Raw genomic sequence first — 17248 nt, 5'->3', positions numbered from 1 at the left:
AGGTGCCTTGATATGCTCCTGCTAGCGGTGCTTCATTTAGCTAGAGATTTAATTGTTCAGGCTGTAAATGGGATACTCCTTTTGTGTCTTGTTTTCTTGTTTCTGTATCACTCTAATCTGCCTTTGCACTCGTACAGATTTTTCTTTGCTTAGAACAGCTTTCATTGAAATGCTGATAAAATGTGCCCTTTCTGAGGCAAACCCAGGATGCTTTCAAGGTAAAAAAAAAAAAAAAAAAGAAAGATAGATTAATTCTGCCATTAAAGTCTAATTATTCTCCGGTCATTCAAGAATAAACTTCTGTTCTCCCTGTCTGATTTCCAGGCTGTAATCTCACTGGGACAGGTATTGCCTTGACATTTGCATCTCTTGAGGTTTATAGGTGGCAGGAAAAGACGGATTCCTGAGGAACTCAGTGTCAAGTTGTGCATGCAAATAACTCTTGCCATCTCCGTGCCCTTCAAAAACCCTCCTCCGATCGTATCGCTAGCAGTCAGACTCTTGAGCCTTGCTGCAGAAAACTGGATGCAGGGTATGGGGGAGACGAGGTCATTTTATCGCTTAGGATCTTCTGAGGGCTGGAGCTCTTCAGGAGTTGGGTCGGTGGCTCAGTTCCTGGCCCTGTATGTTCTCTTTTTCTGCTGCTGACTGTGGTTTCTTGGCCCCTTGCTAATACAGGTGAGCTGGAGTGAGCTGGACGGCAGAAGGAACGTAGTCCCCAAAGGTCCCACAATAATCCTGATGTGCCTCTCCGTGTTGCAGCCCTTTCTCTGTTGATCCCTCTGCTGGGACTCTTGGGATTGGCGATGCCATGCAAGTAACGGTGGACTTCCACCCAGAGAAGACTGGTGATTATTCCAGGCCCCTGACAGTTCACTATGACACAGGTAAGGTCTGGGCACTGCATGGTGCCCAGTCTCTGCGTCCTTCAAAACAGAGACCTTTCAAAGCAGAAAAATGTTAAGCTTGCTTTGCAGACTACTTCTAAAACCTTTTCTTTCAAAACCTCTGTATGTTTCGGTGCTTAAGTGAGCAGGTAAGGGGCAAAGGCTGCGTGTGCCCTCGTTCTGTGTGGCTGTGTGCCGGTCTCTCCCTGGGGGATGCTGGTGTCGGCTGGGTGCTCTCCACCCAGCACCCCCCATGACTGCCATCTGCCATCATTCCCTGTTGTCCCGGTCACCTTAATTGCCTCTCCAGGTGTATCTCCCCTGTCCCGGCTTTGCCTCAAAGAAAAGTGACAAATAGTTGGTGTTTAGGGGGCTTCTAAAGTGCATCCCCTCAAGCAGGAATGAGGTTTTTTGGAATCCGGTTTTGCTGGGAGTTGCTGAGTCGGAGGCGGGAGGAACCTTGATTCTCCGTTACGGTGTGCATATGCACGTGTGAAGCTTCATTCCTTGGCGGTGCTATGTTTGAAGCGCGACGTGGGAATGCGTGCCTCTGTCAGACTCGCTCCAATGCCGCTGTCTCTTACACATCTGTCCCCTGCACTGCTTCTACGTTGTTTTGCCGCAGAGCCTTGTTCTTTCTTTTTGCCTTCTCCCACAGCTCACGACATCAGGACTAATGCAGCCAGGACTTGAGGGCTCTTGGGATTTGGCAGGAAGAGCTCGCTGCCTCCCGAGATAGGTGTAACATTTATATTAGGCTAGGAGAAGCTGAGGTCAGGCCACAGAAACACCATCAGCTTTACGCTTCACTGAAGAGTAAGCGGGGAATATCTTTAGGAAAAGGCGCCATGTTAGAATGCTTCTGTCGGCCTTGGCTCAGCAGGGGTATGTTGTGGTGCCGAACGAGGCGCTTCCTCAGTTGCGTGAAGGCACTTGGCGTGTGTTTCCTCTCGCCTGAGAGGGAGGTTTGGTTTGTCCCTGTTCCTCAGCGTTGGTCCTTGGAAGTGTGGTGTCCTAACCGAGGGGATACTGTGTGCTGCTTTAGCCCGGCAAAGAGCATTTTAGTTGTCTTGGGTTTGTGGAAGTTACAAATGCTCCTGTATCTTCCAAACACTTATGTAGCCTCACGACTTATTTCAGCTTTGTCTAATGTTTTCCAGTTATTGACATATTCACGGAGAATGGTTGATGCTCACTCAGAGGAGCTTATTGTTTTGGGTAACAGTTTCTAGGACGGGTGACTGAAATATCAGCTAGGGAAGCACAAAAACGTGCCTTATTTGTATGCCTATACAGAATCTATAGGATAAAATTCAGAGGGCTAGAATTTCTCTGGGGCAGATGAGCAGTGACAGTGGAGATTAGGGCCGTAGGGTTTATACTTTGTGACGGAACAGAGTGAGCGAATAATTAGGGCCAGGATCTTCGTGGCTTGCTTTGAAAAACCTGAGAGTCTTGTTCTTACTGAAACAGCTGGTTCCCCCATAGTCAATCTTTGCAAAAGTGATTTGTGTGGGTAGGCCACGGGGATAAACTCTCTGCTGGCTCTGAGATGGGTGTTTTCCCAGGAACACGTGCAGCTCCCTGGGAGATGAACCCAGGATTTCATTCCTGCCTGCCAGTACAATGTTGCAGTTATTTTGAAATAAACTACGAATTGCGAAGGAGAGCAAGGGGATAATGAAGGGATTATCTCTCTAGCTTTGAAGCGTACAGGTAAGTGAAAGGCTGCTGAGATGAATGGCTAAAGTGAAGCAGAAACGTGTAATCAATCAGTCTTTCGAGGTGTGGTGCAGAGTTTATTGCAGGAGTAGTGCAGAGCACCAGACAGCGTTCCCTGACCTCGCGTGGCGAGCCCTGGCTCATGTGTCCGGCACCACGGCAGGCTCCCTGTGACGCGCGTACAGAAAGCAGCCGGGTTGCTCTTTCAGAGCCACCAACAGAGTGTTTATTAAGAAACAGAAGTGCTAAGAGCAAAACAGCAGTTTAAGGTGTTGGGAGGCGTTTCCCTCGCTTGGCTGTGTATCAGTACTGACTTGCTCGCAGGCAGCAGTCGTTCTCAATGGATCACACCCTTCTTAGGGTGACTTACGCAGGATCAGGTGAACATTGCTTAAATTTCTGCTGAAGCTGGGTCAGATCTGTCCCTAGCATTGCTTAAGCAAGCATGGAGCTCTTCCATGTGAACAAGTCACAATTTTTCCCTTAGCGTATGATTTGGTTGATTTAAATTGTGTGTCTTTTGGGCTGGTTAGGAGCACAGGTACTGTCCCCTGGATAGACTGTGTGTGTGGTGGCGGTTCTGTTGCTACAAATTTATGGATGAGTGTGGAGAAAATGTTTGCTGCTATGAGCGTAATGATTTACAATGAAAACTTGTCCTTCAGTGCTTTACATGCCTAAACTCCTCCTTTTCGCCTGTGTACATGTGTCTGGGTGTGAAAAATCCCAGCTCGTACTGAAATGAGGGTGACTTGGGATGTTCTGGGCTCCAGCATATCCCTGTCCAGCACCTTAACATCAGATTATGGTACTTGAAAGGGTTTCTGAAACCTGCGTGCGAAGCACTCGTACAGCTTTGGAAAAGGTTTCAATACCACTGAAAGTCCTGTCGGTCACTTGGCCTTTCCCAGATGACGTTCAGCCCACCCTGTGTGGACCGTGTGGATGTGGGAAAATAAGTTTATGGAGGTAAGTCCTAGTCTCAACCAATCCAGTATTCATAAAGTTTCGATATTCTTTCAGCTGTCAAGTCCTGCTCAAGTGAGATGATGCCCAAGCTGCTTGCCCTGAGTGCTGCTGATTGTACACCAAACCCAGTTTGCTGCAGTAACAACATTTATTGCAGCCTGGCAGCGTAGCACCAGCTTGGTGTGGGAAGGTGAGCTTTGCTCAGGGACACGTGGCTGAGGAGATGCATGACGGGTTCCCAGAGGTGTGCCAGAGGTGCAAAGCAAATCCACCAGTCCAATGCCATCCAAAACAATAACGTCTACGGCAGGTGCTCCATGCAGGTGAAGAAGGCTGCCAGAGACAGGAGGTGCCGGCGAGATGCTTGGAGTTGTGGAAGGAGAATTGCTTCTCTACTCAGAGCTCCCTAAATGCTGACTCACATTAGGCTCCTGTCTCCAACGAGTACTAGTATAGTATGATGGGTGGTCTTCAAGGTGTAGGACCAGATCCTGTGCCTGTATGTGGGTGCCTCCAGTGCCCACTGGCCCTTGTGGCAAGGCGCTACAACACGCTTCTAGCCCAGGGGATCTGTGGTGCGGTATTGAAATTCCTCTGTGCAGTTTTTCCCCATCGGTTGCTGCATCCCTTGGCATCTCTTTGTCAGCACAGAAAACTTCAGTAATTAGCAAAGCACCACTGAGCTTGTGCGTGGCCGACGGACGCTATGTATTGAGATGCTTTTATTGCTGTCAGTAATAAAAGTAGTGATGCGGATGGCTCTCTTTCAGTAGCTCTGTGAGTCTAATGCAGAAGCAAAAGCCTGGGGCAGGATCTCACCCTCTTTGAGGGGGGAGATCAGAACCCATACCCATAGGAGTATTTTAGGAGACAGCACACCCAAGAGGAGGCAGCCCTCAAGCAGAACTGCCTATTCCATTACTCTTCTGTCTCCCCTTGGTTCAGAGCCCCAAAAAGCGGTTTCCCCAGAAGAGAGGTAACGTGTGTGGCTCAGGAGTAGTTCTCGGTGGTTTTAGTCCTGCTGGAAGCCTCCAGCCTTGTGCTAAAAGCCTGCTGAGGAACCGTCTAGGTGTTTGGCAGATGAATACCCTGTTTTCCCTCAACTTCCCACACAGCTTGCAGGAGGGCTGACAGCTGCTGAGCAGGAGCTGTGCTAAAGCAAATCTTGGCTTGTTTGCTGTGGATGGCAGACCCAGGCTCAGAGCATCCTTTGTGGTTCTGCACGCCCAGGGCACAGATGGGGGAGTTCAGCCTCGGCTCCTCAATTGCTTACTTCAAGGGCAGGTAGAAAGTGCGAGCAGGGTCTGATTCTGGCTCCGTGGTTGTTAATCAGAGTGAGTTTTCCTGCGCTGGCTCAGTTCCTGTCCCCGTAGGAAGTGGGTGAAGTCATGTCTCCCCTCCTGAGCCCTGGGCAGCAAAACTTGCTCTGTGCCAGATTCAGGTTATTCCTATATGGCAGGAGGGAGCAGCTAAATAGGCTTCTTCAGTGCAGCACGCTGGGAGCTGGATGTGGAGCGGAGCTTGCCTTGCCCTGGGTCAGGGAGGGGTCTGGCTGCCTTGTTCCCCCGCCGCTGAGCTTTGCTGCCTGGCCCTGGAAGCAGGGGGTCCCCAGCACCGTTTCCTCCCCATTGCTGCTTGCTAGGCGTGGGGCAAATGCCAGCAGCCTCGTAGAATCATAGAATGATGGAGGTTGGAAAAGACCTTGAAGATGACCAAGTCCAACTTAACCCCGGATTGCCAAGCCCACCACTAAACTGTGTCCCGAAGCACCACATCTGTGTGTTTGTCAAACGCGTCAGGGGTGGTGATTCCAGCCTGCAGCGTGGAGAAGCAAGCCCTGCCGGAGCCGTCTCCTCCCTGGCAGGCTCCCGCCAGCCCCCCAGTCCCGAAGGCTGGCCAGCAGCTGCTGCTTAGGCTGCCCGCACGCGGGGGGCTGCTGCAGGGGGGTTTGGTACTGAGCACCGGAGAGCTACTGGGATGTGTGGTTTGGGTTGGTCAGAAAGCGTGATGAGCTGGCCTCAGATCTTCCCCTTCCTCTAAGCCAGCACCAACACTTGCACGATAGACAAGATCTCCTTAGGGCAACGTAAGCATAAAAAATAATAACAAAAGAATTTCTTGGGTAGATCTGGAAGAACTGGCTGGGGATCACTGTATTTAGTGCGGCAGCAATGCTCAGGGTGGCAGGGGATGTCAGAAGAGGATCTGGGTCTTCTGCCCTACGCAGGACGGCCTGAGGCACTGCCCTGAGGTGCCTCTGCCCTTCTCGGTCTAACCACAGGCAGCTTCTCTGTGCTGCAGCAGCCTCTGGAGCTGTGAGTGATAACCGCCAGCTTGAGAAAGCACCGAGGTTTCATCACAAATGGGGGAAAATGAGGCATGAGATCACAGGAAAAATCAAGGCATATGAAACACGATTAATTAGGGAGCTGATGTGGAGCTCTTCAGTCACCTGTGGCACGACAGAGAGTTTGGTGTGGTGTGTTAGAGCCATTTGGGTTTGGTGAAGATGACGGTAACTACAGAACCGGGTGTGCTCGGCTGGCAGCAGGGCAAGCACAGCCTGTGCATCTCGGCCGCGGTGGGAAACTGTGGTAGGGGCTGCATCGCGTTGCAAATGGGCCGAGGGGAATTGTCAGGGGCGTTGCTGACTGCTCAGCTCCTGCACAGATCAGCATGGGGTTCCCAGCCGGGAATGTCGGTGTGTTGGGGTGCTGAATCCCTTTCTTCAGCTGAAATTGATGCTGGGCTTAGCTGGATCAGCTTACGTTGGTAAATGAGGCCACCTCTGCAAGGGCTTGGCGGTGTGTTAGTGGCCACTGTACACACGCAGGAAGCTCATTAAATCCCAGCCCTACGTGTTTATTGATGTTTGAGGCTGAACGAGTAACGGCAGCACGGATGTGCCATCACCTCTGGGCATCTCAGCTACTCGCAAGAGTAAAACATTACCTTGCTGTGATATTAGTCTGTGGTTTTGTGCAGACTTTGGAGAAGACAACCACCTCTGCATGCCTCTCTTCTCTTTCCTTTAAGAACCCCCTTTCTACCGAAGGTCCTGTCATCTTGCCAGGCTGGCACTACCATCAGTAGCTTCCAGGAACTTGTTTGAAAACAAAATGAAAATCCTATTGACTTAGCCTCTAGATCAAGCCTTTGTCTTTGTCTTTTCTCTCTGCAAACCCACGGATGGATGTGGATAGGCAGCAGGGTTTAGCTGAGGTTCAGCCCTTGCTGTGTTGCGTTTCACGTTCCTGAGATCACTCAGGTTGCTGAGCCCTCGCGGTTTGTGCTGACTCCAGCCGGAGCGGAGGAGGCTCAGGACTTGCCTGAGCAAACCCTCTGCCTCGCTGCATCTTGACCGGAGCTGTGCCTGTGTCGTGCAGGGTACCAGGGTGGGAATGCCAAAACCATTTCTGGTTTTAACCTTGGTCTGGTGTGAGCGTTCACAGCGGCTCTGATGTCGCAGTGTGTTCGGTTCCTATCGAGCTAAATTCACGGCAACAGCCCCATAGCTTCTGGTGGCCACCGCTGTGTGCCACTGCTGGTCAGGTCTGTAGCTCTTCATCGCCGCGCAATTCTCCGATCCTTCAACACCAGGCAGGCTGGTAGTGGCTTCTTACCAGTGCTGGGAGGTGGGGAAACCTTCTGCTTCCCTAAGCAGCAGCCTCTCTTGGCTCCAAAGCTTTACTGTAGTGCGTGAACTGATGTAATTATTTCCGTTTGTGTTTAGTGCTAGCAGATGCAGACAAACTTGTTTTGTTTGGTGAGTTTTTAAAGATCTTGTTTCCTGTGTTATCCTAAGGTGTAAGCCAGGCTCTGACGCCGTGGTTATTACAAGAGGCTGCTCCAGCTTTTCCTTGGACTGCCAGGCATTTAAGAACTTTGCAAAGGGATTTTCCTTTCTGCTTGCCTCAGGTCGTGGGTGCATGTTGTGCTTTTCTTCCTTCACTTGTGAGAATTCCCAGCAGGATTGGCTAGTTTCTGTTGGACTTTTATGTTCTTGTACGTCTGCTTCAAAGCGAGTGCAGGGTGGCATATACTGTAGGCAAAAAAAGGTGTAAATAGGAGTTTGTGCAATTATATGTTGACTTTGCATCTTAATCGTAGCAGTGCTGCAGCGGACTGAGGATTGGTAACTAATATGTTATACAAATAATTGGTTATATAGGCTTTTATGGTTCAAATCAATTAGATTGATGGGTGAGTATAATTGCTCTCCAAAGTGTTCCTTTATGTCAGATCAGCTAACAGTTAACAACTGTTTCCTGTCTTTGTTCCCCTTTTCCACAACTGCCTGTAACAATGATTTTTCTTTATATATACTGTTTTAGATAAGGTTGTTAAATTTCTTGCAAACAGAGTATGGCCTTCGCCCCTCTCTAGGGCCTTCTGTTTCAAAGCCGATGGTCTGTCGCTTTGAGGGTAGAAGAAGAGGAATTAAGTTTGTGCTTCATTTGCTTGATCGTTTTTTTTTTTGTTAGTCATGGCTTTATATCTCCCAAACTATGTAACACCCCTTCTGACAAAAAAGCTGCTAAAGCAACCCGTGGCGTTGACTGCATGAGCACGGCTTGGGGGTGGGTGCTCGGAGGGTTATTTGGAGTTAAAAGTCTCCTTTTGGCTCTTTTGTTCATCCCCAGAAGCAGACTTCCATGTGACGCCGCCTATCCCGTTCTTAGCCTGTGAAGGATTTCTGGGAGAATGTAGTTTTCATCTCTTTGCAGGGCATCCTGGACTGCAGCTTGTCTCTTCTATCATCAGTGGAAATCACTAGTATGTTCTTAGGTGCCATGAACCCTGGATGCGTTTTGGGGCAGAACTGACCATTCATTAGTCTCCTTTCCTGGTGGATCAATCAGCGTTTGCTGAGAAGCAGAAGAGTAGCTTGAAGGGTGATTGATTTATGAAGTGGCGTATTAAGCATGTCTTTGCCAGGCAATCAGAAGGAAGGTTCCTGCCCTGTCTTTCCCCGTGGGCCAAAAGCAATGTTTCAGTGATCAGCAACCCCAGCGTATCATGGCTGTAGTACCAATAATGATTATATATAGCCCACGGCATCCTGGATATGCGGCAGCGCTGTCTTGTGTTATCCAACAGTTTCGTTGTCCTTTCAGTCCATTCTGCGAGGCTCCTTCACACTGGGCAGCACAAAGGCTCTGTGCTGGCTCCCAGATATTCCTGCGCTGGAGTATTTCATCCCGTAAGAAAGCCAACAGCCCTTCCTAAGCACAGTGCGGAGGAGGTAATGGGGAATCCTTTGGGTGCTCCATTACAGGAGGATGCACAACAAGGAGCCTGGTGGAAAGCAAGGTGACTCCTAAGTGCAGGAGAGCCGTCTGAAGAGCCTGCGACCTGTCCCGTAGACGCTGTGGCTGGTCATTGCTCTCCATCTCCCTTTTCCTGCCCATCTGTTGTCTCACGGTGGCTTGCAGTGCTCTGGGGTAGCAGATCCTTTCCTTGCGATGGGCTGCATGGGCTCAGAGGGGGCTTTGCTGGGGGCTTTAGCTGTTGACAGCATCAGCTGTGGCAGCAGTGATGATTAGGGTGCCCTGAGCTTTGTTGTAGCCTGGGCAATGGTCCTGTAGAAACCCCTGTGCTGGCAGCAGTTATTTAATGGTGAGGTTTATAAACAAGCTGCTCCTAGGGCTGGAGTAACTAGCACGATGGTTTTAATGATGTCTGAAGGTAGCTCATGAGCACTGCCTCCGAGAAGCACTTAAAAATGACTGTCGCTGCCCTGTGTTTTGCTCTAGTGCTGGAAATACGAGCGTGGGGACTGACAGGTGGCCTTTGTCAGAGACCCAGCACACTTTGTAGGTGATGCCATTAGCTTCCTGACAGCAAAACAGCTCAGAGCAGCGCTCCTGGCTCTGACCGAGGTAGCTCTGTGGGAGGTGCAGCCAAAAGCATATGGTGGGGAGGGCTGGATCCAGCCGCAGGGGACTCCTCTCGCTTTCCAGAGATCGTTAGCCTGGTGAAGTGACTCCCTTCTCCGGTGGTGAAGTGGTACCAGCAGACCTTTGCATGCTGTTTGAAAAACCAGAATATGCTGGTGATGGTGAGGCAGTTGGGTATCGTGATAGTAGCAGGAGCAAAAGAACTGCTCAAAGGGTCGATGTGGAGGTACAATGACACTTCTGAGTGAAGAGCTCGGCTTTCGTTGCTTGCTTGTATTTTCAGTGAAAAAGCAGCAGGACCTGTCTCTTTTAGAAGAGGTGAGAGCCAGGCATAGTTTTCTGACAAACTGGGCAAATTAACTTAAACTTGCTTTCCCTGTTACCCAAATATTCTGAACCTGACTGTCATGCACTCCTAAAAAGGTTTAAAATCCAAATTCAGCGAGGAGGGAGTTACAGGGATAGAGGGAGAATATTACGGTGAGGACGAAAGGCAGCAGAGTGCTGTTTTGTTTCTCTTCAGTCTAATCCATCTGGCTACCAGCTTCCTAATATTTAGAGCAGTAATCGATGGAGAAAGGTACTGGCTGTTGAATGCTGGGAACGCATTCTTCATAAAACCTGAAATTTGTTTTGAAATCTTGTTCAAGGGTTTGCTTAATATTCGGAAAGATATTTTAGCTCTTCTGTAAATTCCCTCTCCTCCTGCACAACAGGCCCCCCAGAGGATGACCCAGTGCTGGGTTTCTTACTTTCAGATAGTTAAAAGTTACCATGATGTGCTGAGATACCGGTGGCCATAGCCATGCAGACGGATGCTGGAATAAAACACGGTGGTGTTCCCGCTGTCTCAGAGAGCATCGCTCAGGAGTGCACAGCCCAAAGCACCTGCTCTACTGCTGTGTAAGAAGCCTCTCTTTTAATTTCAAGTTCAGGTGTTGCTTTGTTCAGGTTGCAGAGTGAGCTGTGTCCTGCTGTCTCTGGGAAATACGTCAAAAGCATGTAAGAATGAGAGAGCTGACAGCCTGTAATAAGATCATCGTGTTGTGTAAGTAACGATAGGGCAGGTACGTCTGGATTCAGTAAATGTGCTTTCATGGCAGCAAAGCATCCCAAAGCACAGACCCATGGACATTACCCCATCAAGTGAAATACCTAGGGCTACATTGCTGGTACAGTACAGACATTGTTTTGTTGTTGTTTTTTTCTTTTCCTCCAGACTTATATAGTAAACCATCAAGAGTCTTAAATAAATGTCACATCTAATTTGGCACCCAGGCCATGAAGCCTGAAGCTGCCCTGGGCCAACCCTGACAGCTCTGCTCTGTGTCAGTTTATCTGCCTGGCAGAAAGACCTGCTGCTCCCTCCTGACTCGCTGGCGTCTGCACGCTCTCGTCTGTACCGGGAGGTTTGTGGGTTTACACAGTCAGCACGATGCCAGATCCTTCTCTCTGTGGTAGAAGGTGCTCCGGCAAAGCCCTCCAGCCTTCAGAAGCGTCCTCGGTGCCTGCAGCCGGGAGTGTAAGTGCTCTCCAGGAGAGCAGCAGTAGGGGATGCTTAGCAAAGCGTGTAGAAGCAGGCAGTGCATATGCTTTCTCCCTCGTGGGCCTTGGAGGCAGCATTTTTCTGTGCTGGAGGCTTTATTCACGTCTTTGTTTAATCGCTTCTGATGGTTTTACCTTCCAAGCCTTTGTCCAGTTGCTTTGTGGATTTATAGCGATGAGCGTCTGTAGGCACCTATGGCAGTACGTTCCAAAGGAAGGAATATTCCTAGGAAAAGTACTAGAACTACTTTTCTCTCATTTTAACTAATACCATTTCAGGCCCTCGGGTTCCTGTTTTACAACAAATTGTGACAATTTTTTCCTTGTTCACTTTTTCCCAGGCCATTCATACTTCTACAAACCTACCTATCTCCTGTGTGGTTTCTAGGTTGAGGAATCCTGTTCAGTCTTCGTATAGAAGCTGCTCTGTACTTTGGAGAAGGGCAGAAATTTCAAAGGCTTCAGCCTGGTTTTTAAGATCAGAACTATACCCATTATTTCAAGACCCACCTGGCCATGGGTTTAGACAGCGAGATCATGATAGTTTTCGTGGAGTTCATTTTGCAGTAGTTGAAGATGTCAACATCAGGCTAGACAGGAACTCCTTGACAGCTGGGAAGACCTACATCACGCTGTCAAACCACAGATCCGTGGTCATCCACAATCGGAGTAAAGTCATAGCCCACTCCAGTGGAAGGCTTTTGTTAGTCAAGAAGAGGAGGATCAGGAGAAGCTGAGGTTCATTGGGAAGATTCATTTCAGTAAGACACGCTGCCCAAGGGTAAAACTAACGTACGGCCTCAGAGGGATGTTGGTGCTTTTTTGAATGGCGTAGGACAAGTAAACCATCCACGACACCAGGGTGTCCCCCCCTGGGCTTCAGGGTAATGGAGCTCAGTGCTTCCCATTCCGGTTCCATCCATGTTCCAGCTCATGTTTTGGGGAGGAAAGGCTGCATTTCCTCGGAGAGCAAATTCCCATCTGTGGGAGCCCTAAGTCAGTGAGGCCAGGTCCCTGGGCTCGCAGAGGGTCTGTGAGGCTGAGGAAGGTGTCGGCACTCCTTACCTGGGACTGCGTTGAGCGGTAGCACCTAACAGCTGCAGGCAGCGTACCTGCTGTGATATTCACTGCAGTTTCTTCCCCTCCAGCTTTGATAAGATGGCAACCTTCTTCAGCCTTCTTGTCCAGTAGTGCGCAGGGCAGGGTGCTTTGCTGGCCCCGAACGTTGAGGCCATCCGGCTGTAGGATGCTGAATTGCCTTGCGCTGTCCCGGCTTCCAGCACAGCGAGGTATCCCTGCCCCTTCTCCGGGGCTCGGAGAGTTCGGAGGTGGAGGGTTCTGCGGGGAAGGCAGGGCAGCACAGGACTTGGAAGTGCCTTTGGGCGTCAGCACCTGTGTCTTCGTGGTGCTGAGAGGTGGGGCAGGCTCTCCACAGGGTGTCTCTGAAGCTTTGAAATTCCATTTGGGGCAGCAGGGAAACACTTCTAGCCCAAGGGGATGCACTGGAAAAGACACTTAGAAGCTGGGGTGATTTAGGGAGTCCTTGTGTGCCTTCTCAGAGTTGAATGGCTGTAGGTGTATAGGAGTTAGTCTGAACCCAGAGCTGGTCAGGAAACTGCCTTCAGCTGGAGAACTTTTTGAGGGCTTCTGAGCAAATAAAGTTCAGTGTAATTAGGTCAGAAATGCCTTGAAGGCCAAAACTAGTTTTCCACTCTTCTCTGTTTTTAATTGCGCAGTGTGTGACTTCTGTGCAAGATCAGTGTGTTAACAGAAAAAGTCTCATGACCTTCTCTTAGTACGTCCCTGCGCCATTCTTTTAGCATCTCTTCCCACCTGCCTATCTCAGATGGGACCCTGAGTGATCCTCTCTCCCCTCAGAAGCAACCAGGTTTCCCCACAGTTAACTTCAACCCAATTTTTTTCCAATGGCACTTGATCTTATGCCAGCTCGTGTTCTGTACTCTGAGCAGAGTGCTTTGTTCTTCCTTACTTGCAGTCTTAGGGGTGGTCATAGCTCCGAGGCCTCTGTGCTGCTGTAGCAGAAGCTTTTGAGATGTCAGAGCAGAGAGGACCTTTCCAATGGGAGGAGGCAGTTCAGCACCCTGCGCTTGGCTGTCACCCCAAAAGACCTGGATCATCACAAGGTCTACCCAGGGGTTTGCTCTGTCTCCCTCCTGCAGGACTTTCTGGGATTCAACAATGGAATTATTGTCTGTTGATGAAGGCTTAGTTGAGGGTTGCTCATCTCGGTGCCTGGAAGCCCCCCGCATGCACAGCGCTGTAGGTCAGCCGTGGAAAAACATTTCTCATGACACTCCACAGGGAGCAAGCCAAAGAAAGTATTTTTGGCACTGGTGACAGCATTTGCCCGAGGCTCTGTCTGCGTGCTGCTAGTAATGTCCATGGCTGTGTTTCCTTTCTAAATGCATTGGAATTTAGCTGGGTGGTGATTGCGGTCCTGTTTATACCACGTTGCCCTGATGTGCTGTGTATGGAGCCTTCCCCTCATCGCCCTCGAGTAGTCACCTGCTGGTCCTTGGTGGCCAGGGGACTGGAGCGTGAAGGGGGCACATCCACGTGCCAGCTGGGAAGCAAGTGCTCTGCAGCAGTGCTCCCTTCTCACCTCTCGGTTGCGAGCTTTAAACACTAGAATGATTGCTGCTACAACTACCGAGTGAGGGAGAGGTGACCTGTGTCAAAGCTCTGTGGAGAAGGCCAAAAAGAGAAAAATGTTGCAGTGGTTCAAGGCTGGATGTAAGGGTTTGCATTCAGAGATGCTGGTCCTGCCTTCGTTATTGGGTGATGCTAGGCAAAGTCCCTTCACCTCTCGGGGCCTCTGTCTTCATGCATATAAACCCATTAATTTCACTGAAGTGATGCAATGCCTGAAAGTCCGTGAGTTGGCTTTTCAAATGCTCTGGGATCCTCTGCTGGATGGCAGTGTAGGCAACGAAGCAGATCTAGTTTGCTTATCCCTGCCAGTCCAAAAGGGAAGGTAAAAAAGAGTGAGGCTGGTAACCTGCAGCTGAATCCCAGCTGCTCTCCCCTTGCCAGCGAAGCACTGCAGTGTGTGCTCCTTCATCTTCATCCATCTCCCCAGAGCACCTCTACGGGAGGAAAAGCCATCTGAGGGTGTTGGTGGGTTGTCCATTAGTCGTGGCAGTAGCTTTGAGCCAGGAGGCTCTCCTGAGGGCTGCTAGCTTTCAAAAACCTCCTCTTAGCTCGTGAGTGTGGCGTAAAACTACCTGCCGTGCCAGCGAACAAGTGATAACCTGATCTGCTTGGGACCCCGTGGCTTGGGGTCAGCCCCTTGCTGAGCTGCTCCTGCTGTTCCTCCCCCAGTGCGTGGCTGCTCCTGCGCTTACGCGACAGTCTCTGCAAATATGTTGTTTATTAAATGATCTGCTTGGTTTGTGTCTCCCCATGGCTGCAGGGGCTGTCTCAGGCTGCAGAAGCAGGAGGAGAATGAGAGGGATTCTTTTCTCAAGCAGCGTGCAATGGACCCCACGCTCCAAGAACGCCTTTCCCTTCTCTCCCGTGCCTTCCAGAACCAGAGGGCAAAGGTGCGAGAAGACTCTATGCTTTTCTCCAGTGATATTTTTGCCATTGAGCCGGTGGTAAGCGATAGCTGAGAACCTCTCTTCCTCCTCCTCCTCCTCCCTGAATGAGGTCACTTGGCAGATACCCGCGTCAGCGTCTTGATGTGCCGAGAGGGAAGACATGAGGTTTCTAGTGAGGCTGGGAGAGGTTGTTGCAAAAAGCGTTTCTAAACAGTGAGCTCCTGGCAGGCGGCGAGAGCCTGCCTAAAGCTGAGCTCTGCTGCAAGGGCTGTAAATTAAGGGCACTTCATAAGTGTCCTTACAGTGTTCAGGGGTACTGATTATTATATATAAGGGCAGGCCTTACACGTAGCGTATGGGGATTAACCATGGGCATTAGTTCACCTATTGAAGAATGAAAAGGTCCTCTATGGAAAGGAGGCCAAGTTCAGCCCGTTTAATCACGGAAAGACCAATCCCTTCATATAATCTGGATTTATACCATGTGTGACTCTCCCTCCCAGCATCGTCTGTGAGCCTGCACGCAAGGCTGGCAGCTTTAAACGAACTTTTTGAGTTTCATTGCAGACTTGGAGAAAACTTTTTGCTTTTGTGTTTGCGCAATCAAAACCTCATGTCCTTCAACGAAACAGAGCCCTGACTGAGTATTTGCATGGTCTGAGATGAAGAATGCCTGCTGCCTGAGCAATGCAAAATCCCTTCTCATCCTGTTGCAAACGCTAGAATAATCCGAGCCTCTTCTTTCTTTTATAGTAGGTGAAACTATTATTTTTTTTTTTTAAGGAAGGGGATCTTGTTCTCTTCTTGGTTACTCCTATAGCCCGAATGAGGCTGAGAGCCCCCCATGTGAGCACAGCTGCAGTTTCACACCACTGCAGCTGAGAGCAGCATGATGGGACCAAGAGCCTGTGTCAGAGCAGCGGGGGTATTGCAGAGAGCGGGAGCCGATCGCCTGAGCTGTGCCAGCTGGTTTTGGAGCATGTCGCAGGGCTCCTGCTTCATTACAACTGGGCTAGGTCTCCATAACGAGCTTAACCTGCTCTTGGGCTCCTGAAGTGCATTAGGGTGAGGTCCAGCAGCCTGGCTGCCCGCTGAGTCCTGGTGCTCCGTGTAGCGCTGTACGGACCCAGAGTGTAGCCTGGCCTCAAGTCTTGAGTGGAAACCTTTCCTGAATGGCTGTGTTGATGTTACAGTTTGCTTAGGACTGGGTGTAAGTGGGATACTACAGGAGTCGTTCCCCTCCTGTCCTGTACAGCGTTATCAATCTTTAGATTTCCATTAATTCCATGATTTATGGACCAATGGGTTTCACATTCATAGTTTTGCTGATGTCTGTCTTCCCCCCTGGCGTACGGGTGTCTTCACATCAAATGTTAGTCTTTTTTCCTATCAAATGTAAAATCTAAAAATCCACTGCTGCTGACTTCCACAACCTTCTCCCCGGTGAGAGTCCCGTAACTTGTAGCGTGGACAGAGACCCTTCTTGCAGCGCCGTGTAAATCTGCTGGAAGGGCCCCACCAGAGCTGGGACCTTGCTGCCTCGGACCTTCTGGCCAAAAGCGGCGGCTGCTCTTCTCACCTATCACCTGTGGTGCCTGGGAGCACCCTATAGAAAGAATCAAACCCTTGGAACAAGTGGCTGGAGGTTTCCAGAGGTTAGGAGGCCGCTGGAGGGACGATAGCCTTGGAAAGGCTCTCTGGGCAGGGTGGCTTTGCAGGGTTTGTGCAGCAGCTTTGCTGTGTAAGCGGGCCGTTAGCTGCCAGGGGTTGCTCTCAGTGGAAGCTGCAGCAGGCTGTTTCAGCCTGTATAAGGTTGACTTGCTGATGAAAATAATAAGAGAAAAGAGGAGGAGCGGTTTTGCAGTCAGCCTGTGACCATGAACGTTTTGAGCAGCCGTCCAAGCCTGTGGGAAACAAGCTGTTCTGTAACTCTGACTTCCTGAGTGCATCTCGAAGTTGATTTATTTTTGCAAAGACGCATGGTATGTCAGCAGAAGCATCTGTGGTAGAAGCCCAGGTGGCTCTCAAAGGACAAAGTCCTTGCTTTTTGCTGCACCTTCCCCACCACAGCTTAGCTGTAAGTCACAGTACAGACACGTGGGAGCTGACTCCTTGGAAATGGAAACCAGAGGAAAGGGAGGAAAAGGATTTGTAATCATTGCTCTTACCTTGACAAGTCATCACTGTCTTGTCATTGCCTGGTAGCGACTCCTCAGTGCCACGTGTCAGCTCTGAGCCGATGGAGGTGGTCTTCAAGATGTGCAGGTTACGCAAGTGCTACTGCTGTTGGTGCAGAGGTTGGGCCAGGAGATAACAGCGATATTTGTTCCTGCAAACGTCCACCTCAGCTGAGGTGCCCAGCTGGTCCCCATCCAAATGAGAGGGGACTGCAGAGCACTTTGGTTTTTGGCAGAAGGCGCCATCTCCAGTGGGAGCTATGGTCCATCCCTCCGCTCGCTGTGGGTTCGGTTATTGATGGGAAGGGGCAGATACTGGCTTTGGCGCTGCCTTTTCCCTGAGTGCCCTGAACTAACAGGATGCACTTTGGGGAGTCACTTCAGTACTTGTGTTGCCAGCTCTGCCTTTGGGGGTTTTGGTGTGCTTTGAGCAGTGATTTCCTTTCCATGGATCACCTTCTCCCTCCACCAAACAAAGCAGGCCGACA

The 17248-nt window shown here is 50.2% G+C and overlaps 1 pseudogene; it reads left to right on the top strand.

The window, feature by feature from the left end:
• LOC129737201 (hydrocephalus-inducing protein homolog) overlaps window positions 1-17248 on the top strand; it is a 67827-nt pseudogene that overhangs the window by 20372 nt on the left and 30207 nt on the right.

Source organism: Falco cherrug, chromosome 12 (assembly GCF_023634085.1).
Source record: "Falco cherrug isolate bFalChe1 chromosome 12, bFalChe1.pri, whole genome shotgun sequence".
Lineage (NCBI taxonomy): Eukaryota > Metazoa > Chordata > Aves > Falconiformes > Falconidae > Falco > Falco cherrug.
This window is presented reverse-complemented; position numbering and strand designations above follow the sequence as displayed.